Source organism: Rutidosis leptorrhynchoides, chromosome 10 (genome assembly GCF_046630445.1).
Source record: "Rutidosis leptorrhynchoides isolate AG116_Rl617_1_P2 chromosome 10, CSIRO_AGI_Rlap_v1, whole genome shotgun sequence".
In the NCBI taxonomy this organism is placed as follows: Eukaryota; Viridiplantae; Streptophyta; class Magnoliopsida; order Asterales; family Asteraceae; genus Rutidosis; species Rutidosis leptorrhynchoides.
In genome coordinates this window covers 1791830-1814286 of record NC_092342.1, presented here as the reverse complement: position 1 = coordinate 1814286, position 22457 = coordinate 1791830, and positions in this window count along the sequence as shown.

Genomic DNA, 22457 nt, shown 5'->3' with positions numbered 1-22457 from the left:
CATTCGGTGCACCACTGAATTGGCATTGGTTAGTTACCATGTGTAGGATTTGTCCTTTAATTTCATAATCTGGAGCATTAACTTCTGGTTTAATAATGGCGTGACCTTGGCCCGTGCGTGTGGCTCTCATTCGATCTTCCATACTTAGAGGTTCCGTTACTTCCATAATTGAATTTGTTGAATACGAATCACTAGAGGATTCTGATTTAATGGTTTGTGGCTCAGGAGGAATAATTAGTGGTTCAAGATCTTGGAATTGTCCTTGAATATGCTCCGGGTTCTTAATTGTGAAGTCGGGTTCAAAAGATGGATTATCGGAAATTTGAGTTGGAGTTCTTGTTCGACTAGATGACGATTCTAAAGAAAAATCAACGGCGACAATATTTGCTAGATGTCTTGATCGAGTTACAGGTGGTGAACGTATGACTGGCGGCGAACGTCTTGCTCGGTGCATTCACTGAATATCCTATTAGTTTTTAAAAAGGAAAGAAAAATTATAATAAGTTATCCAATTAATAGACTTTTCTGATTTTGCCCACGTTTCGAATAGCCAAAAGATGCAGCAGAGGGGCAGGATTCGTTTGGTCTCAATATAATTGAGTACTGTTTGGCTCCAATAACCCGGTCCACGTACAAATCCAACTATTACTACGAACCAGAAAATTTTGATGTCTATCAATTTAACCACTTAAAATAAATTTTCGTAATTTTAAGAAATTTAGAGAAGAAGTAGAAAAAATTCTAAGTCCTAAAAACTAGAATGGCGAGAATTAAGAGAGAAAAAGAGTGCGCGTCGAAAAGTGTCGAAAAATGAAAAAGACGAAGAGTGGTTTGTAAACACGCGGTTAATCCAACCTTATAACGATCACTATCTTAAAATTAAAGCTACAAATGGAGATCACTAATTGGAATTGTAATTGATACATAGGTAAAAGGCATCGAAAAATAAAAATAAGAAAATAACTATGGCAAAACTAAACTTAATATTAAAAGTTGCGACTATAGTCTAAAAATCTAAAGGTAATAAAACTAAAAAAAAAAATTTTTTATAGACAAAATCTTAAAAATATATTTTTTTTACGTTTTTTTTTTTTTTTTTTTTTTTTACGTTTTTTTTTTTTTTTTTTTTTACAGAATTTTTTTTTTTTTTTTTTTTTCAAATATAAATTAAAAATATAGTGTTTCGCCGAGTTCCCCGGAAGCGGCGCCAAAAACTTGATGATGCAGCGTGAGGGTACGAAATAGTATTATTTTTAATACAAAATACTACAAAATATGACACAAGTTTTATTAATTTACGGATGGGATATACCTAAACCTTGCTACAACACTATAGGCAGTGTACCTAATCGTAGAGTAGTGTAGTTTTTAGTAAGTCCGGTTCGTTCCACAGGGAGCTGGTGATACTTACTATATTTTTAACAACTATATTTATACAAAATATATATAATTATATAAGTAGTAATATTATTATAAAAGGGGGGTTTTACCGTTTAATGACCGGTTTGTCGATTCTATATTTTAAGCGTAAAGATAAATGACGATAATTAAAGTGCGTAAAATAATGACAATAAATAAAATGACAGTAAATAAAATTGCGAGTAATAAAATGACAGTAAATAAAGATACGATGAGAAATATAATAAAAGAATTATGCTTATTTAAACTTCCGTAATCATGATGTTTGACGTGTTGATTTTAATTTATTACCATGGGTTAATTGTCCTTTGTCCTGGTTTATTTGATACGTCTATCTGGTTTTTATCCATAATAGTCCATCGGTCATAAATATAAAGTGCGAGTATCCTCGTCAAATTACCCTTATACCCGAAGTCAAATATTCCAACTGATTAAGGATTTAAACTGTGACGCAGTTATCACTTCTGTCAACAATTACACCAGTTATCACTGTATGTAATCCACCCCTGTTTTAATTAGTTTATGAATATTAATTCATCCACTTGATCAGAATGAATAATCAATTACCCAACCCAATTGATTAATTAAATGATTATAACAGATTCCATATGAACGTCACTAAATAGGACAACCATAATCATTATTAATAATTAGGTTAATTAATTTGAAGATAGGTTCGACAGACTCCAATGAGTTGTCACTCAATTAGACAATACCCCCCATCTATTAATAGTCAATAGTCCAATTTCCACAAGTGTCGGTCTTTTGCCCAAACCTTAATTATGGTACAAAGCCCAATTACCCAATTTTAGTAATTAGCCCAACATCATGATTACTTCGTTTTAAATAAGCATAATAATAACTTAACTACGAGACATTAATGTAAAAAGGTTGAACATAACTTACAATGATTAAAAATAGCGTAGCGTTACACGGACAGAATTTCGACTTACACACTCAAACGATCTCTATCATAAATCTTATTATTATCATAATTTAAACTTAAAATTAAGATTATTGTTATATCTTATTACATTAACATTATGATAGAGATTTTTAGATATTGATATTGATAATAGATATTGGATCGGTAGAAAGATGATAGAGAAAAAAAAAATGATCGAAAAAGGTTCTCTTCAATTGAAATTACATAGATCGTTATATAGCGAAATTAGAAATTGAATTTTCATTTACGACCCCTGAACTATGCTCAATTAACAACTTTTTATTATTTAATATTATTCTTATTATGAATTATTTAAATATTATATTTTATTCTTGTGCATAGTTGACTCGTAATTTTTACACCGTTGCGTCGAGCGCTGAAAGTTGGTTCATGCCCCGGTTCCGGATTTTCGAACGTCCTTTCGTACAATTTTATATCGTGTACTTTGCGTTTTGTAACTTGTACTCTTGTCATTTTTAGACGTTCTTCATCAATAATTTGAACCTTCTTGATTGTATCTTGTACTTTTTAGCTTTTTGGACCTTTGCGTCTTCAAATCTTCGTTTTTGCCTTTTGTCTTCGCACTTATTTAAAATAAACGAATATTACTCGAAAATGGAACAATTGCAACTAAAATCTTGTCTTTCTTGGGGGATTTTGCTATGAAATATATGTTCCTTTTTAGCCTTATCATATATACACTCCAATGATCAGCTCTTAGCAGCCCATGTGAGTCACCTAACACATGTGGGAACCATCATTTGGCAACTAGCATGAAATATCTCATAAAATTACAAAAATATGAGTAATCATTCATGACTTATTTACATGAAAACAAAATTACATATCCTTTATATCTAATCCATACACCAACGACCAAAAACACCTACAAACACTTTCATTCTTTAATTTTCTTCATCTAATTGATCTCTCTCAAGTTCTATCTTCAAGTTCTAAGTGTTCTTCATAAATTCCAAAAGTTCTAGTTTCATAAAATCAAGAATACTTTCAAGTTTGCTAGCTCACTTTCAATCTTGTAAGGTGATCATCCAACCTCAAGAAATCTTTGTTTCTTACAGTAGGTTATCATTCTAATACAAGGTAATAATCATATTCAAACTTTGGTTCAATTTCTATAACTATAACAATCTTATTTCAAGTGATGATCTTACTTGAACTTGTTTTCGTGTCATGATTCTGCTTCAAGAACTTCGAGCCATCCAAGGATCCATTGAAGCTAGATCCATTTTTCTCTTCTCCAGTAGGTTTATCCAAGGAACTTAAGGTAGTAATGATGTTCATAACATCATTCGATTCATACATATAAAGCTATCTTATTCGAAGGTTTAAACTTGTAATCACTAGAACATAGTTTAGTTAATTCTAAACTTGTTCGCAAACAAAAGTTAATCCTTCTAACTTGACTTTTAAAATCAACTAAACACATGTTCTATATCTATATGATATGCTAACTTAATGATTTAAAACCTGGAAACACGAAAAACACCGTAAAACCGGATTTACGCCGTCGTAGTAACACCGCGGGCTGTTTTGGGTTAGTTAATTAAAAACTATGATAAACTTTGATTTAAAAGTTGTTATTCTGAGAAAATGATTTTTATTATGAACATGAAACTATATCCAAAAATTATGGTTAAACTCAAAGTGGAAGTATGTTTTCTAAAATGGTCATCTAGACGTCGTTCTTTCGACTGAAATGACTACCTTTACAAAAATGACTTGTAACTTATTTTTCCGACTAAAAACCTATACTTTTTCTGTTTAGATTCATAAAATAGAGTTCAATATGAAACCATAGCAATTTGATTCACACAAAACGGATTTAAAATGAAGAAGTTATGGGTAAAACAAGATTGGATAATTTTTCTCATTTTAGCTACGTGAAAATTGGTAACAAATCTATTCCAACCATAACTTAATCAACTTGTATTGTATATTATGTAATCTTGAGATACCATAGACACGTATACAATGTTTCGACCTATCATGTCGACACATCTATATATATTTCGGAACAACCATAGACACTCTATATGTGAATGTTGGAGTTAGCTATACAGGGTTGAGGTTGATTCCAAAATATATATAGTTTGAGTTGTGATCAATACTGAGATACGTATACACTGGGTCGTGGATTGATTCAAGATAATATTTATCGATTTATTTATGTACATCTAACTGTGGACAACTAGTTGTAGGTTACTAACGAGGACAGCTGACTTAATAAACTTAAAACATCAAAATATATTAAAAGTGTTGTAAATATATTTTGAACATACTTTGATATATATGTATATATTGTTATAGGTTCGTGAATCAACCAGTGGCCAAGTCTTACTTCTCGACGAAGTAAAAATCTGTGAAAGTGAGTTATAGTCCCACTTTTAAAATCTAATATTTTTGGGATGAGAATACATGCAGGTTTTATAAATGTTTTACAAAATAGACACAAGTACGTAAAACTACATTCTATGGTTGAATTATCGAAATCGAATATGCCCCTTTTTATTAAGTCTGGTAATCTAAGAATTAGGGAACAGACACCCTAATTGACGCGAATCCTAAAGATAGATCTATTGGGCCTAACAAACCCCATCCAAAGTACCGGATGCTTTAGTACTTCGAAATTTATATCATATCCGAAGGGTGTCCCGGAATGATGGGGATATTCTTATATATGCATCTTGTTAATGTCGGTTACCAGGTGTTCACCATATGAATGATTTTTATCTCTATGTATGGGATGTGTGTTGAAATATGAAATCTTGTGGTCTATTGTTACGATTTGATATATATAGGTTAAACCTATAACTCACCAACATTTTTGTTGACGTTTAAAGCATGTTTATTCTCAGGTGAATATTAAGAGCTTCCGCTGTTGCATACTAAAATAAGGACAAGATTTGGAGTCCATGTTTGTATGATATTGTGTAAAATCTGCATTCAAGAAACTGATTTCGATGTAACATATTTGTATTGTAAACCATTATGTAATGGTCGTGTGTAAACAGGATATTTTAGATTATCATTATTTGATAATCTACGTAAAGCTTTTTAAACCTTTATTTATGAAATAAAGGTTATGGTTTGTTTTAAAAATGAATGCAGTCTTTGAAAAACGTCTCATATAGAGGTCAAAACCTCGCAACGAAATCAATTAATATGGAACGTTTTTAATCAATAAGAACGGGACATTTCAGTTTAGGTTAAGTGGTGCGTTTGGAATGTTGTTGTTGTTATTGGCGGCCATCTACAAAATTAACAAAGTTCGTTTAAGTATCGATTTTAATTTAACATTCAATACCCTTTAAATCAAATTGAATTATTAAATTCTAGAATCCAACGGTAAACCAAATTTCGGTTAGGTGACCTTCATCCCGCAATTTGATTTAGCTAGGTAGTCAATAAATGACAATTGCAATCCATTTGCAATTTCTAGAGTATGGGATCATGCAATCCTTTTGCATGGCATATTTATCCCATCAACACCTATTTGTTCCTCATGCTTTGGTGACCCTAAGTTCATGATTCCCAAATCAAGTCGTCCTACTTGTATAGACTTGTAAATTTAACATACAAGTGGTTAGGTGACCTTTATCCCACAAGCATGCGAAATTTACCTTAATCATATTAGTTTGCCCATAACGGTTAGGTGACCTTTATCCCATCATGAGTTCCCTAATACTTTTAAGTGTCACACAATAGGATGGCGTTAAACTTGTTTACCTTGTTTGTAAAAGGGATTTTAAGTTTTCGTTAATTCTAGTTTGAGAAAACTTTTATGCCATACACCAACATGCATTTAGTGTATGGTACTTGTGAAAAACCAATTTCATGTCTTGTGATTGAGCCAATTACTTGATATAAACCATTTTATATACGTTATCCTTTTATTGTTCTTAATAACCATTTATTAAGGGTTTTGGTTGCTATTTTAATTTAACCATTTAAATTTTCCGTTTTGCATGTACTTAGAACGTCTAATTTAACCAATTAAATTGTCGTTTTGTTTGTTGTTATCTTGTGATTAATTGTATCAACCAAACATACAAAACAATAATCATACAAACAACCACACATGCAAAATAAGCGTGTTCACAATCTAGCCATTTTGGTGGACATTTGTTTAGCCGAAAACAAATGTCACCGGGTTAAGGGGTAATAATACAAAGTAGGAGATTACAATCTCCCACTTAACCTTGCATCCAAATGCTCCTTGTGTTCTTCAAGTCTCCATCATCTTGTTCTTCATTTTTACAAAATATGTATCCTAATACATTTTTATCTAGAAAATGAAATACAACCTATTCTATTTTACATACCAAATGTAAAACAAATTACATAGCCAAAATAATAATTATTACATGCCAATTGAATGAATAATATTACATACCAAATGAATATAACAAATCAACCAAATATAACATGCAATCAACACAAGGTCAAGGCTAGGATTGTGAACTTTAACATGCAACAAAATATGACCAAATGATAGAGCTCAAAACCCAATTTTGAACCCTAATAAATTCGGCCATAATGAAGTACCCACCCAAAACCAACAATTTTTGCATTCTTCTTTCATGCATGTACTTAGAATGCAAATATAGTGGGTTTAAAACAATAATTCGAAGCATATTTCAACAACTTCGGCTCTAGATACCATTGTTGGGATTTAACAAGTTCCATTATACTTAAAACCATTTAAGAATCAATTAAAAGCGGAAGCGTGTAATTATTAAGTTTTACTTGTTAAACTTTAACCAATTTAAAGCTAAACCCCATGGATCAAGTTGTGAAATAATGCTCACAAATTAAAAGGAAGGGAGTGAATTATACCTCCTCAAAACAAGGTTTGAGGGCTGAAATGAAGAACAAATGATGAAGGAGTAATGCACCAACACTACCCTTTAACTTGGCTACACCTTAGAACCTTAATGAGCTAATAAACCAAGCTTCAAGACCACCTTATTTAGCTTCCAAAAACGAACAGCAACTGCTCCAAAATGAGCAGGAAGTAGATGAAGATGATGACTTGAAAAAGCTTCTAACTTGAAGCCTCAAGTGTGCTATACCCCAAGCCTTTTGTGTACCAACACCACCTTTGATAAGTTAGGATTTTAGACACTAATGAGAGCTAAAATAACAAGCAAAAGGAGCCTCTTTGAAGCCAAAACAGTTCGGCCAGATTCAGCAGCAAAACCAGAATTTTTAGTGTGTTATTTTTGTGTATCTTACTCTCTCACTTGAGTCAAATGCATGGTTATAGAGACTAGCATATGTATGAGGAATTGTGCCCTCAAAAGTAACAAAATACAAGTAAAAGATGCTCCCTTGGAGACCAAAATTCTGCCACCCAAATGCATTTATATATATAGTTAAATTGTTTAGAAAACAATTTATATAAATTCATGTATTTGTTTTGTTACTTGCATATTTTATAAAACCATTTATAAAATATAACACATTTTAATTATTTACACCCATAAATAATTAAATCCTCATTATATAAATTATCCAAATAATTTATCTCAAGTGAAAATATTTCAGAAACCCGATTTTCTGAAATCCAAGTGTCGCGTATTTTCATAACGATCCATTCGTTATGATTAAATACAGTTAAAGTGTCGGTAAGCTTGTTATTAGGTATGACCCGACTTGGATCATAACAGGTTAGCCACGTTAATTTAATATGTCTCTCGGGCATACGAAATACCTTCAGCTATAACCTATAATTTCCTTAGCTCTATCCCGCCCGAAAAACAATTTCGAAATCACTCGGACAGCACTCAGTCGTAATATTTTATGTATACTAATAATATCTTGAAATAATACTGAGTAAAAATATATATATATATATATATATATATATATATATATATATATATATATATATATATATATATATATATATATATATATATATATATATATATATATCGATTGAGAGAGTTTGGAGAAAAAAATATTTTTAAGTTTCTATGAAATAATGAAACCTATTGAATTCTATTTATAATAGATTTTTGAATTATTAAAGTGAATTATTAAAGTGAATTATTAAAGTGAATTATTAAAGTATGAATTATTAAAGTGAATTATAAAAGTATGATTTATTAAAATGAATTATTAAAGTATTAATTATTAAAGTGAATTATTAAAGTATGAATTATTAAAGTGAATTATTAAAGTATGAATTATTAAATTGAGTTATTAAAGTTAAAGTAAAGTAAAAAATAAAGTAAAGGTAAAGTTTAAGTATAGTAAAAGTATAAAACTATGTACGTATAATACGCGTATAAATATATATAATATTAATTTAAATCGTTATATATATTTAATAAAATAAAATATAAATATCGTTATCTTTATCATACTAGTTAAGTAATGAGTTGTCAAAAGTGGTTCTAGATATTTATAAAAATTATACATTTTAATAATAAAGTTCTTTTTAAACTGAAAACGTTTTTGTACGTTTGAAACTAAATCAAATAATTATGATAATTTTGTTTTCCAAAACTAAATATATTTAAGAATCATTTTGTTTAAAGGTTAAAATAATAGAAATCGTTATATCATAAAACGTTTTAGAAAAGTAGAATCATATATATTCATAATAGGTTTCAAGTTTTTAAATTACAGTATGTTGGTGAAGCATGGGATAAAGTCCAAAGGTTAAATAATCATATTAAAATCATCTTAATGAAAAATATCGAGTTACTTAAGTTGTCAATATCCAACATCTAAGTTATTTACACTCCACGTTCTTACTTATAAATCACTTTACCATTTTCCGAATGTTGTCAAAAAGAATAGATTTCTTAAATCACATTGGACCCGTAATCATATCACAATGTATCTGATAAATCAATCATTTGATATTATCTTCTAATTCCATCGATAAACATATTGAAACAAACACGTTCGTGTAAAGTATTATACATTTAATACTTTATTAATATTCTCAAGTTATAATATATATACATATATATACATATCTATTTATATATAACGGTTCATGAATCGTCAGAATTTGGTCGAGGTTATAATGAATGTATGAACACAGTTTAAAATTCTTGAGATTTAACTTAACAAACTTTGCTTATCGTGTCGGAATAATATAAAGATAAAGTTTAAATTTGATTGGAAATTTTCGGGTTGTCACAATACATAAATTTATTCGACTACTATTATAATGTGTTAATATATATACTTGATATAGGTTCGTGAATCCGAGGCCAACCTTGCATTGTTCAGTTTCATCGTATGAATATTTTTACTACAAAATATCGTATTTTGAGTTTCATTTTCTCCCTTTTTAAATGCTTTTGCAATATATATTTTTGGGACTGAGAATACATGTGCTGCTTTTATAAATATTTTACGAAATAGACAAAAGTAATTGAAAACTACATTATATGGTTGGATTATTAAACCGAATATCGCCCCTTCAAGTCTGGTAACCTAAGAATTAGGGAAATGGCCCCTAATTGACGCGAATCCTAAAGGTAGATCTATCGGGTCCAACGAGCCCCATCCAGGGTATGGATGCTTTAGTACTTCGAGGTATTATTGAGTATATTAGCTGCGCACTGTATACTGCAGGATATTCTATATGCATCTTGTTAAGGTCGGTTACCAGGTGTTCAATCCATATGAATGATTTTTATCTCTATGCAGTTTGCGAAATGCCTGATACGAGATGTGTATTTATGAGAAATGAAAATCTTGTGGTCTATTAAAATGATGAAAATGATTGTTTATGATAAACTAATGAACTCACCAACCTTTTGGTTGACACTTTAAAGCATGTTTATTCTCAGGTATGAAAGAAATCTTCCGCTGTGCATTAGCTCATTCTAGAGATATTACTTGGAGTCATTCATGATATATTTCAAAAGACGTTGCATTCGAGTCATTGAGTTTATCAAGATTATTATTAAGTCGTTGATAGTTTGATATATTATGAAATGGAATGCATGCCTGTCAACTTTCGATGTAATGAAAGTTTGTCTTTTAAAAACGAATGCAATGTTTGTAAAATGTATCATATAGAGGTCAAGTACCTCGCGATGTAATCAACTATTGTGAATCGTTTATAATCGATATGGACTTCGTTCAGATGGATTAGGACGGGTCATGAAAGTTGGTATCAGGGCCTTGGTCTTAGCGAACCAGGTCTTGCATTAGTGTGTCTAACTGATAGTTGTTTAGATGTATTAGTGGGTCTGGACTTCGACCGTGTCTGCATGTCAAAAGTTTTGCTTATCATTTTGTGTCGAAAATTACCTGCTTATCATTCTTAGAGAATCATTTGCTTATCATCCTTAAAGTTTAGGCACGTCTTACTGCCTCTATTGCATAGACAGTGTATAGATAAATTCATATCTTAGCATATTTGTTATTGTTACCTTTGTCTGACAGCTTCCGTAGATTTCTCCGTAACTTATGGGATTTTAGTATTATATATGCATATGTAAATTATGTACTGCGGGGTACTAATCTACATCCTATAATATATTTCTTATCGAAAATCCTTCATCTGATCGTACAAGATTAATCCCTCAACCAGCTCGAGTCCCTCGGATTCCAATAGCTATTCCGATAGTTATTCCGATAGCTATTCCGACATGGATATTCACCTAAGCTCCGAAAGCAGTGTGACCGGAATGAATCAACCAATCATCTATCTCCAATTCATCTGATGGGTTCGTAGCCTCCTCAATCATTGGAGACAAGAAGAAGGTGATCCCTTCCATCCACCACATTGCCCTTTTGGCGAAGAACCTGAAGCACTTATCGGCGAACCTGTCCGAAACACTATTTTCTCTCTCATTTCCAGAGTATCTCGTCACGATTATATACTACATCAAATTCTAGATTTTATTTATCCGCTCGTCCGAACCGACAATCACTCCGGTGTAATAGAAGACGTCAACGAGCTTCGCGCTCGGGTGGTGGCTTTGAAGAATATGGTGCAAAGGTTACAAACACCAGCAGTAGCACCAGCAGCATAAACAGTACCACCATCAGCAACACCAACAGTACCATCGCCACCATCAACATCAACATTCGTATCCCATGCCTCAACATCTCATTCTGTACCTCGAGTATAATCATCATTCTACGTGACGTTCTACATTATTTATCTTCGTTCAACATGATGATTATGTAATCACTAATGTTTTAGAGATTATGTACTCTAATTCTAATCGAAAAGCAAATGAGTTTAATGATATATTAACTCATTAAATCCATAATTACTTCTGAAGAAAATATATATGTATATATGTTTTCATAAAGATTGTAATTAAAAATTCTTTTGTACAAACTGTTAATGGTGAAAATATTTTAACGGGTAGGTAATATCCGAGGGATATTTAGATTTCACATTAATAAATTACATTGTACATTATTCGAAGCTGATTCAACAGTCATTCACTATCCTACTTACAACCACCGATATACGTATTCGTTCACTGTAGAATAACCATTTTCATCCAATTTCATATTTGGATTTTGATTTACCAGAATCTAACAAGTGGCATAATGAATAAAACATTGGACAAAATAAAATTTGTCAAAAACAAACAAATTAACTATGAGAAATTTTGTTAAGAATCCACGCTAACTGTTCCTAGCTAACTGATTACATTTTATTTATCGCAATTTAATTATCGCATTTTATATTCTCGCAATTTTATTTATCATCATTTAAATTCTGTTATTTATTTTACGCACTTTAAATATCAGGACACGTATACAAGGTTTTGATATATCATATCGACGCATCAATATATATTATTTGGAATAACCATAGACACTCTATGTGCAGTAATGCTTGAGTTAGCTATACAGGGTTGAGGTTGATTCTACAATAATATATATACTTTGAGTTATGATCGAGTCTGAGACATGTATACAATGGGTCACGATACGTAATAATTAATTCGAATATTATATATGAATTATTAAATTGCTAACTATGGACTATAAACTGTGGACTACCAACATTGGACAATTAAAATGAATTAAAATATTGATTATAACATATGAAACTAAACAATACTTCAAGTTTGCCACTTGATTTCATCTTAAACCTCATTTGTATCTTGACGATTCCAATCTGCGTTCAAACCTTTCATGATTCTTGAAAACACCTCAATCGAGAGGATGAACCAACCACACATCATCTACGGAAGAAAAGATTGATGCATATAGTTATGCACTTGAAAACTCTCGGAACCTGAGTAAACGTTTAACACGTATCTGTGCTAATTCCTTTAGTGTTATTATTACCCAAAATAACTTGGTAATTCCTTTCAAAGTAGCAAATTTTGTCACAGCTCCAACAAGTCAACTTCGACTTTTCGTTCGAAACAACCTTATTATCACCTTGATTTATATGTATGCTCTTTTATTGTTACCGGGGAACCTTTTATATTTCACCATACTACCATCAGCGTTTAATCATCTAAAAATACAATTCTCCTAAAACCACCTCGGATTGATAACCGATGATTCAGATATCGTAGCATTAAATGCAGAGGCAACAGAAAAATTGTAGATGGTCTAAACGGCCAAAAGTTTGATGATAAAGAAAGGAGTGTTAGGAACGCTCGATAGAAAATTTGGTACTGAAAAACAGATTGAGCAAACCATGAAGGAGACCAAGACCAAATACAAGGACCATACCATATATTCAAAGAAATCAAGTAATTCTGGATTCGATGAAACCTTCAACGAATATCTAGCTCCGTACTCATGTTAAAATCTTGCGGAAAAATCTTTCTTCAACAACCATCGAACTTAGAAATTTCAAAATATCATCATAAATATCTTCGATATTTCTGAGGATATTTTCATAAATATTCTCGTCCGAAATTATTTATCTCTTCGTGCTATCTATATTACATCATAGAGGAAACTACTTTAGTTTCTAAATTTCTTTAAAATTTGAGTTTAAATTATGAATGTTTTTGAAGTAGTGTTGGGAATTGATGCATGAGTTAGTATAATATAATGACACTTGATCAACATGATTAAATTACAGTAGGTCATGCTGAGTTTCTAATGAAACGTGATGATTCACAGACTATAACGTCATCATGTGCCATGTCACACGATTCTTACATTCTATCTAATCTTCAGACATATCGAGAACATATCTTCCTGATAGTTCTATCTTTTCTCTTAAATTCTGGTAATTTAACAAATTAAGATCGTGGTATTACAATATCACTCTTAGAGCATTAGTCATGTTCATTTGAAGCTTCATACCTACGAATTTTGGACCATTATTCACTTGACTTAAAGTCGGGAAGAGAAAACAAAAGAATGGAACTCCAAAATATAAAGGAAATGAAGAGGGAGGATTTATAGAGAAATATTTGACAGAGCAATCAAAACAGATTATCGCATTTAACCGAAGAGGATCCTAATTTCCTTAATTACCGAAGAACCAAATCTTATCACGAAGATTTTCTCTAAATCCCTTGAATTCCGGAAATCAACCGTGACTACGTCACCGGTTAAGATGAAACTTTATTTTCTTATTTCACTCTTTTGCGATAGCTTCACTCGTACTCTTCACGTAAACGAATGGTTTTATCCATATTACTAGCTGATGATAAAACTCTAATTTTCAGCTCGTATGCGTCATGAAAACATACTTATTGTCAGCCATGACCATCCCAATCAAATTTCGGGACGAAATTTCTTTAACGGGTAGGTACTGTGATGACCCGGGAAATTCCGATCAAATTTAAACTTAATCCTTATATGGTTTCGACACGATAAGCAAAGTATGTTAAACTAAATCTCAAATATTTTGAACTGTTTCAGATATCTATTTGACCTTCGACTGTTCTCAACGATTCACGAACAATTATTTGTAAATAGATACATATATATTTTAAAATATAAATATATATATTAATTCGAAATTCGAAATATAATTTGAAATATTATATTATTTAGTTATTAGAATTAATTTTGTAAAATAAAATAATATAAGATATAATAAAATTCATTATTAAAATGAATCTATATATAGATATAAAAGTTTATTGAGAACATTGTGATACTCGGTTAATGTATCGTTATTGTTCATATAGATCTAATACGAAAGTATGAAGATTTAAAATGAAAGTTGAATCGTAAATTGATTACGAAGATTTTTGTTTTGATATAAATATTTTTATCTTTTTAGTTTAAATTATAATACTCCGTACATATTAATTAGAACTAAAAATAAATATTAGACGCATCCTTTTGATCAGGTATCAAACATTTAATGACCAAAATAAATAAATATATTTAATTTAAAAATTTGGGATTTTTTGTAAGACGTTTAGATATTAACTGTTTAGCAAAGAAGTACGATATAATACCCGACAACCAAATAGTAAATGATGGCTTTACTATTTCTTCACTCACACGTTTTATTTTTTTATTTTATTATAATAAATATTATATTATATTATATTATATTTTATTTTAGTGATTTGTCTCTTTCATTTCAATCATACTTTTACTTTTTCCTTTTGATCGTCATACACATGTGAATTAGTATTTCTATTACACCAACTACATAATATATAAATATATACATATGCATGCACCTTTCTGTGATTGAAGATAATTGGGCAATAAATATAACATATATCATACACTTTTAATAACAACCACACTAAAACATTTAACATCTCAAGACTTGTTTCTCCTTCCTCTCTTCCCTTTCACGATGGTGAAGCCCAAAACACTACCGTAACCATCGACTCAACCTACCACCAATTACCTTTTCTTGTTTTGGAGACAAGAACCACAACCTAGCTGTCGATCTCCTTCTATATCTATTTCTATTTCTATTTCTATTCCAGCTCAATAAACACACTCAAGCATATACATACACTTTACATACATATATTACACTTTCATGTGTGCGAAACATCACCACCTGCAAAATAACTTGAACTGCCATTCGATCATCCTATATCACCACTATCGTGAACAATCAACCACCATCGATCACCCTTAAATCCAGGCTGCTGTACGTGTGTTCTGTACTCCAAAAACCCTTCGAAAGCCTGCTGCAAAGTCTCTGCTATTCGTTGCTGCTCCTGCTGCTGTACCTGGAAGGATCAAACCAATTTTTTTTTACAATTATTAAACAGAATTGGATGTTACTTGATTCTTTTTCAAACACAAGGACCAACAAAAACACCACACAAGAACCTATTTATTTCCTGTTACGATCACTAGTTCAAACCCTCACCAACTCCACAACCATTATCATCAAATAGATCCCAAACCCGAACACCATGATGTTGCCATTACTACTATTGGTTCTACTTTACATGATCAACAACCTAAACCCGAAACCCAATCCAATATTACCAACGGGCACCACCTTAAACTCCAACACCCACCACGATCTACCACTTTCATCTTTATTCGTTCCTATTTCTATTTAAACTACAAAATAGCTGCACCATTACTTCTATTTCAATTCAGTCGACAACCACCATCCAAAAGCCACAAACCTGTCACTGCTACGCCTACTATTTTCTAATTCTATACAAACATCAAACACCCACTATCGAATCTAACAACCTGCTGCTCTCTGTTGCTCTATTTTATAATTCAGGTATAAACAATTGAATCAAACAAGTAGTTTATATCGCAATAAATCTGAATGAATTGATTTATAACTTACAATGAACTATGATAATTGATAAAAAAAATATATATTTATATAAAAAGATAAGTAAATAAATAAAAAGAACACATATTACCTACTTGATCCATTACTGGACCGATTCATGATCGATTAATGATGAATTGATGCAGTCTTGGTTATTACACACTGTGGTGTATAATTTTTCTTCCTAGTTTAAACAGACACCAACCTAACACCAATTAATGATTCGATTTTCTGTTGTTATTCGATAACGATGATGATTAGGGCAGATGAGGACGATTGAATGATGATGATGATGAATAGATGACCTGTTATACTCCGATGATTGATCGATTAAAGAACCGAAGACCCTGAACCATGATTTATTATGCGTTTTTTTGCTTTTGCCATCTCGATCTGTTTTTGGGAGGCACAAACAAAACGCGTGATCTTTTATATATTAGGTATAATTACAATTATTATTATTATTATTATTATTATTATTATTATTATTATTATTATCATAATTATGATTATTATTTTTATCATTTTTTATTATTATTATTATCATTATTATTATTGTTATTATTATTATAGTTATTATCAAAATTTACTTATAAAAATTTACAAAATACATTCATATTATTATATTTTAATATGTTAATATTATATAAATATATATATAATATTATCAATATTATGTATATAAATATTTATATAATACATAAATACATTTATATAAGATATATTATAAATACATTATAAAACATTGATATAATATTAACTAAAGTATATTATAAATATTAATACATATATAGCATTAAAATATTTTAATAAAAGATATATTTGTTATATATAAATTAGTTATCAAAATATTCTAATAAGCAATTACTATATTTATAATAATAAAAACTTATTATGATAAGTTAATAATAAATATTAATTATTTAAAATATATAATATAACTACATTGTTAATGTAACCTATAATTAATATAACAATTATATCACTAATAATAATACATAAATTTATTCGACTACTATTATAATGTGTTAATATATATACTTGATATAGGTTCGTGAATCCGAGGCCAACCCTGCATTGTTCAGTTTCGTCGTATGAATATTTTTACTACAAAATATCGTATTGTGAGTTTCATTTGCTCCCTTTTTAAATGCTTTTGCAATATATATTTTTGGGACTGAGAATACATGCGCTGCTTTTATAAATGTTTTACGAAATAGACACAAGTAATCGAAAACTACATTATATGGTTGGATTATTAAACCGAATATCGCCCCTTCAAGTCTCGTAACCTAAGAATTAGGGAAATGGCCCCTAATTGAGGCGAATCCTAAAGGTAGATCTATCGGGTCCAACGAGCCCCATCCAGGGTATGGATGATTTAGTACTTCGAGGTATTATTTAGTATATTAGCTGCGCACTGTATACTGCAGGATATTCTATATGCATCTTGTTAAGGTCGGTTACCAGGTGTTCAATCCATATGAATGATTTTTATCTCTATGCAGTTTGCGAAATTCCTGATACGAGATGTGTATTTATGAGAAATGAAAATCTTGTGGTCTATTAAAATGATGAAAATGATTGTTTATGATAAACTAATGAACTCACTAACCTTTTGGTTGACACTTTAAAGCATGTTTATTCTCAGGTATGAAAGAAATCTTCCACTGTGCATTAGCTCATTCTAGAGATATTACTTGGAGTCATTCATGACATATTTCAAAAGACGTTGCATTCGAGTCATTGAGTTTATCAAGATTATTATTAAGTCGTTGATAGTTTGATATATTATGAAATGGAATGCATGCCTGTCAACTTTCGATGTAATGAAAGTTTGTCTTTTAAAAACGAATGCAATGTTTGTAAAATGTATCATATAGAGGTCAAGTACTTCGCGATGTAATCAACTATTATGAATCGTTTATAATCAATATGGACTTCGTTCAGATGGATTAGGACGGGTCATGAAAGTTTCAATAGTGCCTAGCTCCCATTAGTCATATTATATATATATATATATATATATATATATATATATATATATATATATATATATATATATATATATATATATATATATATATATATATATATATATATATATATATATATATATATATATATATATATATATATATATATATATTTCCCCACCATACACAAATGAACCCACCTGCATACCATTTTCTGATTTTTTTTAGTAGCACTAAACAAATTCCTTGGTCATTTTAATGGTATTCGACTACCACATCTACTTGTTTTCTGTGGTGTTCGTTCCTACCCAAGATCACCATCCTACAACCTTCAAAATCCCGAACCATTGAACCACCTATCATAACTGCCAAGAACAACCATCATCCCCCCATCGACAGCAATTCACCACCCTTAACACCATTAACAAACCACCTTCTTCACCATAATAACCAGGAACACCCATTTCCTGTTTGTTGCTTTCAACGAGTCACTACCACAGTTCGTTTCTCTTTTATGTTGTGGGTTAACAGAAACCAAACCCGTCACTAATTTCTGTTTTGGTCAAGAACACCACAACACCCACCTCATATCAAACTACCCTTGTTAACCACCTGCACAAAGCCACCGCTGCTGCTATTTTTGTTTCTGTTACGGACTGCAACCATTACCTTTTAAATCACTATAATTTAAACCCATAAAGAGTGCCGATGCTCAAGCTCGCTGTGCTACTGTTTCACTGCTATTTTTCTCTTTGATTCGAACCACAAACCCATTTGTATTTATCAAAGAACCCACACAAACTGCAACTCCTTCGTTTTCTGTTTTCTGCTGGAGTCCGTAACCCAACCAACACCAACACACTCTTTTTCCTTCTACTGTTGTTTCACGGGAACCACCGCCGCCATAAACTACCATTCATCACCAACAAAGAACAATGAATACTGCTACATTTGTTCCAACTGCCACCATTATCGAATAACATAATTATCGAAGCTTTGCTACTATTATACTATACATTTCTGTTCAAGCCTCAATCATTATCACGGACCCATTAAATCACCACCCTTAAACCCACTAGAAATTACAACTGCTACTGTTCCGGCCATGTTATTATTCAACCTGAAAACCCAATCGAGACCCACAACTGATCTTACTACTAATGATTAATATTCCTATTCGAAACTACAGCTGTACCCTCCTGTCTGTTTTAGTTTCAGACCGAAAACCCAATAAAAATGCTACTACCATTCGATCATGTAAAGCTGTTGTTTGTTATCTGTTTCGAACGAATACCTCAAACCTAGTAACTAGTAACCCTCGTTGTTATTATTCAAAAACCTGCAACTATTATTTGTAGAAGACGATGAATAGTATATATGGATGATGAAGATAGAGATGAATAGTAGGTTATGATGGGTCTGTTATGATGATACTGTTCGAATGATGGTGATGAGAAAAAACGATGATGATGATGATCATACGTGATATAACAATGATGATTAAAGATAATCATGGTGAATGACGAATTGATGATGGTAAGGATGTGTGATGACCCGGGAATTTCCGACCAAATTTAAACTTGAATCTTATTTGATTTCGATCGATAAGCAAAGTCTGTAAAGTTGAGTCTCAAAAAGTTTGAACTATTTTCATATATTCATGTGACCTTCGACTGTTTTCGACGATTCACGAACAATTGTTTGTAAACAACTAAATATATATATAATTATAAATGTAAGTATTAGAAATTATAAAATGTTAATAACTCATTAAAATTAAATCTGAAAAATATTATACAAAATAAGTTGTTACTAAATAAATCTATGTATAGATATAAATGATCTCTATAATAATTATTATCATATGTATATTGGAATATATATATAAAAGTTATGGATATTATATGTTGAATTTTTTTTTAATAAAAGAATATAACAAATAGAATAAATATACATATATAATACTTATATATATAAGACAATTATAATTAAGTACATATTATATAATGTAATTATATTAAAAAGAATAAATAATATTCAATATGTTATATGGGGTACAATTATAATATATATATGTTAAATATAATTACACATTAAAAATATGATTGTTATTTTAATATTACTAATGGTACTTTTCTTATTATTAGTAATATTAATATTAATATTAGTATCATTAATATTATTATTTCTAATACAATATATATATATATATATATAGATATATATATATGAAATTTGGTATGAACAAATTGATATATATATATATATATATATATATATATATATATATATATATATATATATATAAATTGATATATTATTATTATTAATTTGTATTATTATTATTATTATTATTATTATTATTATTATTTTTAACTTGTATTAATAATATTAATTGTTAATTTTAATTAATTCCAAGAACAATGATAGGAAACTGAAAATGCTTCTATCCCTATCTACTTTATTTCTTCTACTGCTCTAAATTGATTCTGCCTCTGATTTTATTACGTATCGAAATCAATTGAACAAACCAAGACAAAATCTGTTAAGAACCAGTTTCACCTTTTATTTTTTTTTATTATTTTTTTGTTGTTTTTAATTTTGCTGATTGATACAAGTCGACTCAACCCTAGATACAAACAAGACTTGATCCAGCTAATTGTACGAAATCGTTTCAGGTCTTTATCTGGTTTATATCTGCTGTATTTTTTCCGATTGAATTATGACAACTCAAATATCACAAGCAAACAACTCTTGATCAAATCATGTTCCTGTTTCATATATTCGATTACAAAAATATTTATTATATACATATACTGCTATTCGTCACTTCTAATCAAGATAAAAACCAAAAAAAAAAATCGAAATTAGCAAGAACACCTCTGCTCGTCCACTTTTTGGCCAAAACCCGATTTTGAATCATATTTAAAAATGTAAAATTGCAGTTAGGTTAGAAATCTTGTATCTAAACTAACTGCAAAGTTTAAAACTTCAATTTTATAAATTGAATCCGAATTTCATAGTCAAAGTTTCGTTTTGAAAAGTCAACAGTTTGTTCTTCAAGCAAATTCGAGTTTCCTTTGATGTTTTAATTCAAATTAATGATCCGGGTAGATTCTAACAATGATTTGAGAACGTTTTCATGTTATAAGTTTAGTCCAAAACGTTTTCAAAATTGAATTTGACATTTGAGTTCATATACGTTTTTCACAGCGAATTTCTTATTTTATTTTTCTGTTATATTACGATTAATCAAAACAATTAATACAGGTCAATTACGTTTTGATTACAAGTCATAATTAAAACCTTAATTCCCTGGAAACATGTATTAACTGATTTTGGTCGATTGAGTTGGAAGTGGAAGATGAAATTGAAACAGAAGAAAAAGATTAAATAAAAATGGAAACGGTTTTAAAATAGAAAAACGATAATAGACGGATGGTTAGGAGAGTGTCGGGGTATCAAGAGGTCGCGGGTTCGATCCATGGCAGGAACATTTTTTTTTTGACAACTTATTTCTTGAGGTAGTCTCATCTTTTATTATTATTATTATTATTATTATTATTATTATTATTATTATTATTATTATTATTATAAATATGATTAATGTTGTTATGATTATTATAGTGATTGTTATTAATGTTAGTATTATAATTATTATTGTTAAGAATACTACTAATATAAGTGATAAATATCAATTATTATTATTAGGTATTAGTAATATTATGATTATCATTAATATAATCATTATTATCATTATCATTATTACTAGTATTATATTATTAGTTATTATTATTACTAGCCTTATAAATGTTAACATCAGTGATAATATTATTATTTTAAGTATTGTCCGTAAGTATTATTGTTATTATCATTACTAACATAATTATTAACTTTACCATATTAATATTATAAGTATTAATAATTAATAATAACATTACCAAATTTATCATTGTAAGTATTATTATCACTAGTATGATTATGATTATTATTATTATCATTTTATTAATATTAGAACTATTATTATTAACATAAGTATTGATAGTGCTCCAAATGAACATATATTTAGTCGCAATATCATCCCAATATGTAAAGTTTTCAGTTGCAATTGTTCTATTTTCAAGTAATATTCGTTTAAATAAATAAGTGCGAAGACAAAAGGCGAAAACGAAGAATTGAAGAAAAAGTGCCACTAAAGCTGAAAAAAGTGTCACTAAAGACATAGTGCACTCAAAAGTGCCACTAAAAGTGAGTTAAAAGACTTGCACGGATTTTGGAAGTTAAGGAAAATTATTTTTGTGCAAATTATAAATCGCGGAACGCAAAGTACAAGATATCTGCGCGTACGAAAAGACGTTCGAAAATCCGGAACCGGTACCCGAGCCAACTATCAACG